We start from the raw sequence: 14207 nt of genomic DNA on the forward strand, positions 1-14207 counted from the left end.
ATATTAGAGAAAGCAGAGAATAATTTTGAAGATGTTTTGTAAATGTCATCAGCTTTGTGGCGTAAAATAATAATACCACATAGGTAAATTATATAATTTTGCAAACGAGACTGAAAGTGGGATACGATAAACAAATGATATCATATTTTGTGAAATACCTTTTCCCAATCCAATTCCGTATCCTCCAATTCCGCCGTAGAGACCACCATAGCCTCCAAGTCCTCCGTACAGACCTCCCATGCCTCCGTATAGACCTCCCACGCCTCCGTATAGACCTCCCATGCCTCCGTATAGACCTCCCACGCCTCCGTATAGACCTCCCATGCCTCCGTACAGACCTCCATAGCCTCCGTACAGACCTCCAAGGCCTCCGTGCAATCCACCCATTCCGTAGCCAATTCCGCCCAGTCCTCCTTTCAACCCGCCAATTCCACCATACAGACCGGTAGGCTCGGCAAAGGCGGTAACAGCCAGGCAGGCAACAAGAGCGGCGACTATCTTCATCATTTTGAGTATCTATTGAGTAAGGTGAAAATCGTTGTCAAGAAAGGGAAATAGCATGTTATCGTTACTCATCTGGTACATTCAGTTCACACCACTCATTGTGAATTATGTTATCAGTTTTACTTTCACCTGCATTCATATATTTCCCAATTTACAAGAACGTTTTATGTTACATATTCGTACTTTTATGAATTGGCTCAACATAAAGATTGAAAACAGCCAGATGCGCAGCAGATGAATCAAACATTAAAAGTATACATATATATCACAAGCAAACCTTAAAATAGTACTTACAGTTTGGTCTTGACTCGTATCTGTGTCTCAACGGCAGGTGAAGATAAGAGATGATGGAACAGTTTCCCCCATCCTTTATATATACCATTTGTGAATTATACGTGATTGATTTACCTTGGGCTGGCCACTTCCAGGTAAGTAACGCACCTCAGTTTAATGGTGTAAATTAAGCATTCTTTTCGCATCAAAGGGCCCGAGGTTATCACCCTACGGGTACACATGCGAGCTGGTATACATGAACATCGATTAAGGAAGTACAAGACAACGTATATAAAGGTGGCAAACAGACACACTCTCTCTGGCATCGTCCAACTGCATTTCAAACAGTCCTCGATACTCAACGTTTAATTTATATCAAGTAAATATTCGATAACGGTCTGAAAAGTGTGTATCCAGTAAATATATGATGAGGGAGCAACATACATCAGACATTATAATGCATCTGTGTGATACGACATAACAAGAGACCAGAAAACTGACGCAACACACTAGTACAGTCTCACCACAGTACAGCAGTAGCACTGTACCACACGGGGTCAACTATGCTAACCGTTTCCGTGTAATACAGCAGCCTGCTCACAAGAAAATAGCTTCTGCTGAATATACTGCAGAAGTCCCCAGATACTACATTATTCTCCCCGAATTTTATTTATCTTACTGCACAATAACAATAAACTACAACAGCTTTATTTCCTAACTAATAGGTACATATATTGGTTTCTTCTCACAAAGGGACTGTCACTATGAATACTCACAACACCTTTTTATGCGTGTAATATCTGTTAAAAGCCTAAATTACACCAATGTCTTCTGAAAACATGATTGACATATGAACAACAGCTTGTTTTCTCGTCTTTGTTGACTTGTCTTTGTATGTGTTTGTGACGGAGGAACCGTTGGGGCAGGATACGCTTACTTTTGGCAACCGCCAGGTATCATCACTATCTGGTAGTCATTCATACGCACATGCGTGTGATCATTTAAGTCGAAATCGTACCATGGTCTCTGCTTCGAGCAGAGGTTTCGAATGATTCTGAAAAGGGTTATGTGGCTTTTATTTGCAACTGCGTTTCTTGAGAGAACTCTCTTATTTTCAACGTATCATCTTGATAATTGTACACTTCATTATCAAGGCATTTGTAATAATACGAGCATCACTAAATTTGTTATCTCAATTTCTATAGATAACGCCTGAATATTGATATAATAATTATAGAATAATGACCCTTTAACTACATAAATCGTCAACGCCAGAGAATAATCAGGCTCCATTATCTGCTGAAACAGATTTCATTGGGTGTAAAAGGCAAGATTGTGCTAAAACATATACTGATTATCAGTGATGTCACCAGGTGTTAATGAATAGTTTATATTTGTATATATTTGAGCTCCTCCGTCAGTTCCATCGTGTGCCAGATTGGGAGAATGTTGTCTTTTGACAACGTCTCAGTCATTCATACATTTGCATATATACTGAATCACTGTTGCAAATAACTCACTTTAACGTGTTTTAATCTTCGGGTGAGTCTTTGGTTCTAAACATTAGAAGAAAGAAGAAAGTATATAAATCGCCTCTACCCTTTACGTATGCCCTTGACATGATGAAGCAGTAGTGATAGTGATGACTGTGTTCTTTTAAGGCGTGTTTAAACCAAAACTCATACCAAGAATAAAACACGCGCAAATCAGTTTGACAATGTATAACTATATAAGGGTTTCCGTGAAAAACCGTACATCTAAAAGTAAAGACGTGTGTTTTCAGAAGAAAATGCTCTTAAAGTATAACACAAAGGTGTTTTCAAAGATAGACATGATCAAACGACTTGTTTTTACAGTCTGGTTGTTGTTATAAAGACTTATGACAAGCTTTAAAGTTGGACCATTTATTCCGCTGAATTTCACTCTCTACAGTTACCAAATGCAATCTCCTTTGTACTGATAAATGATTGTCAATTTTGCGTTGTAATCAAACAATAGGGATATATTAGCTATTTGTTTGTTGATTGTAATCTTCAATCCTACCAATCCAGTTCGGAATCTTAAAATTCGCAGTCTGATTTAATCAATATGTATTTTACAAATAGCGCCTACAGGGAAGGTGGTTAGTAAACACACAACTAAATATCTATATAGATACTTCTCCTATTAATTACATAAGCAGTATGCAAAATGTTAAATTGCATCATCAAATCAAGAAGTACATGTTTGATGGAAATTACAAATAATTCGTAGTTTGATAAGCTACACCCGGACAAGCGTATTTAATAGTTACTTTTGAATTCAATCGTTTTGTTTGTGTTATTAATAAACTGTAAAGATATGTTACTGTCATGGAAATTCCAACTGTATGCATTCCCTTCTAACCAAAGCAGTAAGAATCTTGCAACATTTGTTTTGATGCTCTACATCACCACGGCTTTCGCTGTTTCATTGCAGCAGCTCAGATATTATTTATACAAAGCGCCATAACAACATGTAGATTGTATTCTGAATACAACTTTCGCTCATTTTCAAGGACAGCACACACATTTGCATTTCAATACAGTGCACACTGTCTACCCCTTGATCCCGTTAATGAACGCTTTGACCAAAATTGATACTCCTGCTTATTTGTTTCGCTGCGTGTTTTTAAAATGCAAATTGAAATACAGACAGCCAATTCCAGATATTATGGTACTTCAAATGGCCATCAAACCCTTTCGTGGCGGCCCAAATGATACATTCCCGTGAAACATGAACTCGGGTAAGTGACATTTTGTGGGAGATACATCAAGCATAAAATCCCTCCTCTTATCATCATGTCCGGTTTTCTCAGGAACTTAATACACATTTCAGTAGTTGATATCTTAGCTTGATGTAAAACGCAATATCATTTAAGTGCTTGGATATTGGTCTACAACACGTACTATGTCCAGAGTATACAATATGGAGAAACATAGATCACTCTTCCATTGTGAACATTCAATTCAGTTTTCAGATTCTCAAACAAATTTCAAGGCGTAAATAAATATGACAAGATTTTATTGAACCAATTCCATTGGTTTGAGAATATACATAAATAGCCAGCATCACACTGCAGGTGATAATAACTCAATAATAGCCGATACCTGAAACAAAAAAATAGTAGAATAAAGTTGGGATATATGGATAAGTCACAACGAAGTCTTGAAACTAGCTGCATGATAAACTAAACCAAATATTAGAGAAAGCAGAGAATAATTTTGAAGATGTTTTGTAATTGGCATCAGCTTTGTCGCGTAAAATAATAATACCACATAGGTAAATTATATAATTTTGCAAACGAGACTGAAAGTGGGATACGATGAACAAATGATATCATATTTTGTGAAATACCTTTTCCCAATCCCATTCCGTATCCTCCAATTCCGCCGTAGAGACCACCATAGCCTCCAAGTCCTCCGTACAGACCTCCCATGCCTCCGTATAGACCTCCCACGCCTCCGTATAGACCTCCCATGCCTCCGTATAGACCTCCCACGCCTCCGTATAGACCTCCCATGCCTCCGTACAGACCTCCATAGCCTCCGTACAGACCTCCAAGGCCTCCGTGCAATCCACCCATTCCGTAGCCAATTCCGCCCAGTCCTCCTTTCAACCCGCCAATTCCACCATACAGACCGGTAGGCTCGGCAAAGGCGGTAACAGCCAGGCAGGCAACAAGAGCGGCGACTATCTTCATCATTTTGAGTATCTATTGAGTAACGTGAAAATCGTTGTCAAGAAAGGGAAATAGCATGTTATCGTTACTCATCTGGTACATTCAGTTCATACCACTCATTGTGAATTATGTTATCAGTTTTACTTTCACCTGCATTCATATATTTCCCAATTTACAAGAACGTTTTATGTTACATATTCGTACTTTTATGAATTGGCTGATCATAAAGATTGAAAACAGCCAGATGCGCAACAGATGAATCAAACATTAAAAGTATACATATATATCACAAGCAAACCTTAAAATAGTACTTACAGTTTGGTCTTGACTCGTATCTGTGTCTCAACGGCAGGTGAAGATAAGAGATGATGGAACAGTTTCCCCCATCCTTCATATATACCATTTGTGAATTATACGTGATTGATTTACCTTGGGCTGGCCACTTCCAGGTAAGTAACGCACCTCAGTTCAATGGTGTAAATTAAGCATTCTTTTCGCATCAAAGGGCCCGAGGTTATCACCCTACGGGTACACATGCGAGCTGGTATACATGAACATCGATTAAGGAAGTACAAGACAACGTATATAAAGGTGGCAAACAGACACACTCTCTCTGGCATCGTCCAACTGCATTTCAAACAGTCCTCGATACTCAACGTTTAACCTATATCAAGTAAATATTCGATAACGGTCTGAAAAGTGTGTATCCAGTAAATATATGATGAGGGAGCAACATACATCAGACATTATAATGCATCTGTGTGATACGACATAACAAGAGACCAGAAAACTGACGCAACACACTAGTACAGCCTCACCACAGTACAGCAGTAGCACTGTACCACACGGGGTCAACTATGCTAACCGTTTCCGTGTAATACAGCAGCCTGCTCACAAGAAAATAGCTTCTGCTGAATATACTGCAGAAGACCTCAAATACTACATTATTCTCCCCGAATTTTATTTATCTTACTGCACAATAACAATAAACTACAACAGCTTTTTTTCCTAACTGATACTTAACTAACAGAAACAGTCCACATTTGCCGCCACAAGCCTTCAATCAACAGAGATCAAGGCTATTTCATCCCATTCGCCTACTATGAACTCATCAAGCAATAATCACTACACCTCTACAAACTTATCCTGTTTAACTGGAGTCATATCCCATGGGCTTCTACCTATGTGTTCTCTGTCCATCATGTTGTGACAGTATTATTCTTCTGTTTTCATTATTTTCTCATGTTATCCCACTCATGTATGCAATTGTTGCTACTGTTTATCCTCCACCTACTAAATATATTCTGTACAATGTTCCTCATTCAGTCTTGCTTGACAACGGTATAAGGATCTATACCGAAACGTCGCCTTTATAGTATTAAAGAAGTTGTTATCCATAACTTGTGTCTACTTTGTCGTACGGCAACTTCTAAGTAATGCCTATCAAACAATTAATCTGGTTTAAGAGTTGAGTCATTTTTTTCACAGTTAATGACATATAGCCGTGTTTATTGTTCATTATAGAAGTTCATAGTTCATGTGTTCCTCTTGTATGTTTGTTACTTGAACTGGAATGACTTTACACTGGTGCCATGTTGCCTTCCAACGTCAAACATTACAGTATACAGAACACTATCGAAAGCGTTTAATCTCACTCTTCACTGCATCACTTCACGCAACTTCAACTTACTGCAAGTGCGTGAACTATCGACATGAAACAATCCACATATATATTGCAACTCATTCACACCATCGCGTTGTTTCGGTGCGGACACCAGCGCCTACATGTAGCGAAGATCAAATAAGTATTGAGTGTACATGTACCAAATGATCCCTGACTCCGTCCGTTGTCAGACACCCAGGGCCGCACCTAAAGTGAAGAGCATCACACGACTGTTGCTCAAAAGATGTTTGATCAGGGTTATAAAATGCAAGACCCGTGAAGGTCCGGGGTAGAATAGGTCTACAGCAACCGATGCTTGCTGTAAAAGGTGACTTTGCTTGTCGTAATAGGCGGCTAATGGGACCGGGAGCTCAGACTCGCTGACTTGGTTGATGCATGTCATTGATCCAAATTGCGTGAATCGAGGCTTATGGTGTCAATCACTATTTTGTCTGGTCCAGACTCGATTAAATACAGACCGCAGTCATATAGCTGGAATATTGCTCTGAGTCCGGCTTTAAACAGCAAACAAACAAACAAATCATAATGATTTCATGTTCGATTTGCTTTTTAAGAAAAAAAATGTATTGAATATTCACTTTATTTGCCTTTTATAATTGACTCCTTGAAGGTTTCCCTATACAGATATTTCATTACAGCAAGGACATAACGCATGTAATTTTAGAAGAGGTATGAAGTCATGACTTGTTCAATTGATTTGCTTTCGAGTGTGTTTGTGACGGGTACCAACGGTGGGGCAGAGTACGCTTTCTTTTCGCGAGGACCTGGTAAAAAGTAAGTAGTCTACATGGCAACTTTGCAGAGTTTAATAATATATGGCATACTTAACCACAAATGCCTGACAAACATTAAATTTGAAAAACGGAAATAGCATAAAACACAATAAAAAAAGACAGACGGAAGTTTTCTTTTGGAGGACAATTTCGCCTGTCGTTTTCATCTCTATTTTGTGGAGGACATTTCTCACATATTCAGCACCACGTCTGAAATGATAATCAAAACATGATTTATCAGTGAACAAATTGTAAATCCCTGTCTCAAAGAATAATGTTAATCCTTAATACAATCAAGGAAGGAGTTGGTCTTATATTCACAGAGAACTAGTATTTGAGAAAACGCATAGGACTCCCTTAAATGCTTGCAATCTCAGAAAAGAACCAAGTTTAATTATGTTTAATTTAATTTATCAACTTTGTACGCTATCTTCAAAGGCTCAGAACAGTTTGTCACCAAAGTAAGCAAATATCAGCTTACATTTACTCCCTCATATATAACAGGGGCGGTCGGGTAGCCTAGTGGTTAAAGCGTTCGCTCGTCACGCCGAAGACCCGGGTTCGATTCCCGACATGGGGACAATGCGTGAAGCCCATTTCTGGTGTCCCCCGCCGTGATATTGCTGGAATGTTGCTAAAAGCGGCGTAAAACCATACTCACTCACTCATATATAACATCCATGTGTAATTTGGGGATAAGACATTTAGGCAAAAAATATGATATATCAGTGACAAAAAATGATGCACGATGCAATTCCCTATTTTGGCTTGTGTCACATGTTCCCGTGTTATATTTTATTATCACTCTTTGATAGTGATTCATAAACACATGCTCGTGATATAGTCGGAAAAGTAAAACTGTTTTACATACTCTTTCAATCCCCCACAAAGCCAAATCAATATTGGGTTCTTGTTGGGCCGTCCAACGCATTTTATATACAGATCCCGCACGTTCATCCGTCTAACCATAAATAATCAAGCATCCATTTAGCCCGAAGCTCATCCCCTCCTGATCATGAACATTCATCCACCTTACCACGAACATTCATCCACTTCATCACGAACATCCATCCACCTCACCACGAACATCCATCCACTTCACCACGAACATTCATCCACTTCATGACGAACATTCATCCATCTACCACGAACATCCATCCACTTCATCACGAACATTCATCCACCTCACCATGAACATCCACCCACTTCACCACGAACATTTATACATCTACCACGAACATCCATCTACTTCACTTCGAACATCCATCCACCTCACCACGAACATCCATCCACCTTACCTCAAATATTCATCCACTTCCCCACGAACATCCACCCACTTCACCACGAACATTTATACATCTACCACGAACATCCATCTACTTCACTTCGAACATCCATCCACTTCACCACGAACATCCATCCACCTTACCTCAAATATTCATCCACTTCCCCACGAACATCCACCCACTTCACCACGAACATTTATACATCTACCACGAACATCCATCTACTTCACTTCGAACATCCATCCACTTCACCACGAACATCCATCCACCTTACCTCAAATATTCATCCACTTCCCCACGAACATCCATCCACTTCACCACGAACATCCATCCCCTTCACCACGAACATCCATCCACTTCATCACGAACATTCATCCACTTGAACATGAACAACCATCCACTTCACCTCGATTATCCATCCACTTCACCAGGAACATCCATCATCCTTACAACGAACATCCATCCACTTCACCATGAACAACCATCAACATTACCCCGAACATCCATCCACTTCACCATTAACATCCATCAACATTACCCCGAACAACCATCAACATTACCCCGAACATCCACCCACTTCACCATGAACATCCATCCACTTCACCACGAACATCCATCCACTTCGCCATGAACATACATCCATTTCACCACGAACATACATCCACTTCACCACGAACATCCATCAACATTACCACGAACATCCATCCACTTCACCATGAACATCTATCCACTTCACCATGAACATCCATCCATTTCACCAGGAACATCCATCCACTTCACCAGGAACATCCATCCACTTCACCACGAACATCCATCCACTTCACAAGGAACAACCATCAACATTACCCCGAACATCCACCCACTTCACCATGAACATCCATCCACTTCACCACGAACATCCATCCACTTCGCCATGAACATCCATCCATTTCACCATGAACATCCATCCACTTCACTACGAACATCCATCAACTTCACAATGAACAACCATCCACTTCACCTCGATTATCCATCCACTTCACCATGAACATCCATCCACTTCATCACGAACATTCATCCATCTTACCACAAACAACAATCCACTTCACCACGAACATTCACCCACCTTACAATGACCATTCATCCACTTCCCCACGAACAACCATCCACTTCAACACGAACATTCATCCATTTCACCACGAACATTCATCGATCTTACCACGAATATCCATTCACTTCACCATTAACATTCATCCACTTCACCATGAACATCCATCAACATTACCCCGAACATCCATCCATTTCACCATGAAGAACCATCCATCTCACCATGAACATCCATCCACCTTACCCCGAACATCCATCCACTTCACCATGAACATCCATCAACATTACCCCGAACATTCATCCATTTCACCATGAAGAACCATCCATCTCACCACGAACATCCATCCACTTCACCATGAAGAACCATCCACCTCACCATGAACATCCATCCATTTCACAATGAACAACCATCACTATTACTCCGAACATCCATCCACTTCACCATGAAGAACCATCCACCTCACCACGAACATCCATCCATTTCACAATGAAGAACCATCAACATTACCCCGAACATCCATCCACTTCACCATGAAGAACCATCCACCTCACCATGAACATCCATCCATTTCACCGTGAACAACCATCACTATTACCCCGAACATCCATCCATTTCACCATGAAGAACCATCCATCTCACCATGAACATCCATCCATTTCACCATGAAGAACCATCCACCTCACCACGAACATCCATCCATTTCACAATGAACAACCATCACTATTACCCCGAACATCCATCCATTTCACCATGAAGAACCATCCACCTCACCACGAACATCCATCCATTTCACAATGAACAACCATCACTATTACTCCGAACATCCATCCACTTTACCATGAAGAACCATCCACCTCACCACGAACATCCATCCATTTCACAATGAACAACCATCACTATTACTCCGAACATCCATCCACTTCACCACGAAGAACCATCCACCTCACCACGAACATCCATCCATTTCACAATGAACAACCATCAACATTACCCCGAACATCCATCCACTTCACCATGAAGAACCATCCACCTCACCATGAACATCCATCCATTTCACCATGAACAACCATCACTATTACCCCGAACATCCATCCATTTCACCATGAAGAACCATCCATCTCACCACGAACATCCATCCATTTCACCATGAAGAACCATCCACCTCACCACGAACATCCATCCATTTCACAATGAACAACCATCACTATTACCCCGAACATCCATCCATTTCACCATGAAGAACCATCCACCTCACCACGAACATCCATCCATTTCACAATGAACAACCATCACTATTACTCCGAACATCCATCCACTTCACCATGAAGAACCATCCACCTCACCACGAACATCCATCCATTTCACCATGAACATCCATCAACATTACCCCGAACATCCATCCACTTCACCATGAAGAACCATCCACCTCACCACGAACATCCATCCATTTCACCATGAACATCCATCAACATTACCCCGAACATCCATCCACTTCACCATGAAGAACCATCCACTTCACCATGAACATCCATCCATTTCACAATGAACAACCATCAACATTACCCCGAACATCCATCCACTTCACCATGAAGAACCATCCACTTCACCATGAACATCCATCCATTTCACAATGAAGAACCATCAACATTACCCCGAACATCCATCCACTTCACCATGAAGAACCATCCACTTCACCATGAACATCCATCCATTTCACCATGAACATCCATCCACCTTACCACGAACATCCATCCACTTCACCATGAACATCCATTCACTTCACCACGAACATCCATCCACCTCACCACGAACATCCATCCACTTCACCATGAAGAACGATCCACTTCACCACTAACATCCATCCACTTCACCATGAACATTCACCCACTTCACCATGAACATCCATCCACCTTACCACGAACATCCATCCATTTCAACATGAAGAACCATCGACTTCACCACGAACATCCATCCACTTCACCATGAACATCCATCCACTTCACCATAAAACAGCCATCAACATTACCCCGAACATCCATCCATTTCACCATGAAGAACCATCCACCTCACCACGAACATCCATCCATTTCACAATGAACAACCATCAACATTACCCCGAACATCCATCCACTTCACCATGAAGAACCATCCACTTCACCATGAACATCCATCCATTTCAACATGAACATCCATCCACCTTACCACGAACATCCATCCACTTCACCATGAACATCCATCCACTTCACCACGAACATCCATCCACCTCACCACGAACATCCATCCACTTCACCATGAAGAACCATCCACCTCACCACGAACATCCATCCATTTCACAATGAAGAACCATCAACATTACCCCGAACATCCATCCACTTCACCATGAAGAACCATCCACTTCACCATGAACATCCATCCATTTCACCATGAACATCCATCCACCTTACCACGAACATCCATCCACTTCACCATGAACATACATTCACTTCAACACGAACATCCATCCACCTCACCACGAACATCCATCCACTTCACCATGAAGAACCATCCACTTCACCACGAACATCCATCCACTTCACCACGAATATCCATCCACTTCACCATGAACATCCATCCACCTCACAACGAACATTCATCCACTTCATCACGAACATTCATTCACTTCACCACGAACATTCATCCACCTTACCACGAACATCCATCCACTTCAACATGAACATCCATCCACTTCACCACGAACATCTGTCAACTTTACCACGAACATTCATTCACCTATTTACGAACTTTCATTCACCTATTTACGAACATTCATTTACACATCCAGGAAAATTCAACCACACAATCGCAACTATCCATTCAACCAATCACGATCATTCATTCACGCATGGTTTCGGCGTGTCGACCGAATGTAGGCTGCCCCGCATGTATCATCAACAGGATGGCCATTCTCACTAGTGACTCCAATACATCTATGAGACTCTATCAAATCTTGGTTTACGAATCCTCCGACTCCAGAGGATGGTAATATAAATATTATAAAATAAAAGCATTTTTATTAATTCAAAGTTAAAAAACGAACTCATTTTCTGTCGCTATCAATATAAATAAACTACGTAAAATGATATAATTAAAACACGTTGACGAGTTATCTTAAAAACTCCAAAACAAAATGAATTAGGACGAGCCGCGAGAGGAGATTAAAGATAGTGTTGAAATTGGAATGTTTACATTAATAATTTTTCGATCGACCTGATTTTTTCCCAATACCTACGTTGACAGAACGTGCAGGTTTATGCACGATATTAATCCAACAGAATGTGAATATCAGTCCTCTGCAGCTTTCAGCTGATTGATCAATTATTTTATCACGTGCTTATATTACACTTGAAATGTATTTACAAGACCCCACTCCGTTGTCGCACGCTCTAATGCAGAAAATAACTGTAAAATACACGTAGTTAACAGTGGTAGAGCGTCCACCTGGAGAGCGGAAGGTCCGCGGTTCGATCCCCGGCCGCAGTACACCAAAAGACGTTAAAAGATGGTACTTGTTGTTACCCTGTCTGGGGCTCGGCATTAAGGGGCTAAAACAAGGACTGGATGGCTCTGAGTCATAATATTGTGTCTGAGTGGGCAATTCATATTAAACTGCGGCATGGCATCTCAGTGGGCTAGCACTATAAATCGGCACCAGTCCGGACTAGTACAAGCAGCCACACACACACACACACGTGCATGCACGTCGCAGAATGATTGCAATAATCTTGGACGTGACGTTAAACCCAATTTCACCTCACGTTAGAAACAAAGACCATACACCGTACATGGTTTGAAAACTTATAAAACAATGTCTGTTTCTGGCAGTTGCTGAAATTTGCAGCGTATGTTTGGCATGAGAGATGAAACCTTATATTAACATAATACAACATAATAATATTCATTCATTCCCATGGTTGAACTAATTCTCGACAAATACATTCCTAGCGGCCGTTCGCATTAACGACCCAACGCTCATATGTTGCAGTTTGCCTTTGATTGAAAAGTAAATTATTATTGATGAGATGGAAACTAAACTAAACAAGGCAAACACAAAAAGTAATACAAATAATAAAAAGAGCAGATCTGAACCTTATTGGAACAGTGAACTTCAAGACATGTGGGAATGAGTTTGTAAGCGTGAAAGGGAGTGGTTGAAAGTAAAACTGTTTTAACTAAACGACATTTACGTGCTGTTTATAGACAGTGCGGGAAAAACTTTGACAAAATGAACCGAAGGGCAAAACGTGCATATTCCCTTTGAAGAGCAAAATAGACTTGATGCGTTATATAAAGAGCATGAAGGGAAAGATGTTTGGAAATCTATTGGCAAGTTAGGGCTGGCCAATGACAGAAAGCAAAGAATTCCCTGTGAAGTTATAGATGATAACGGCAATGCTTTTTATGTTGTTCTTGATGAGTGGAAAGATGTTTATCATTGCTTATATAGCTCCCCACAAGATTCACAAAGTGAAGTTTTTACTTTTATGAAAGATCTTTACTCAATGACCAACATAAATATAGATAGGTCTGCCTTAAAGAAACCGGTGGACAGGTTGGACGTCGAAAAAGCTGATTTAATGCTAAACGTGGTAAGGCGTGTGGCCTTGATATACCTTCTGAGGTTCGTAGGCACTCTGCCTGTGTTGAATTACTGCATAGAATCATCAAATATTGTTTGAATAACGGAGTAGTGCCCTCCAAGTGGAATGAAGGTATTGTTAACCCAATACCTAAACCTGGCATGAGTGATCCCCGTAACCCAATTGAATATCGTGGCATAACCCTTATATCAATTCTAGGCAAAGTTTTATGCAGATATTCTTAACACTCGTTTGAGCAATTGAATGGAGAAAATGACATTTAG

The sequence above is a fragment of the Haliotis rufescens genome, unplaced genomic scaffold (genome assembly GCF_023055435.1).
Source record: "Haliotis rufescens isolate VD_foot unplaced genomic scaffold, xgHalRufe1.0.p SCAF_12, whole genome shotgun sequence".
NCBI classification, from domain to species: Eukaryota; Metazoa; Mollusca; class Gastropoda; order Lepetellida; family Haliotidae; genus Haliotis; species Haliotis rufescens.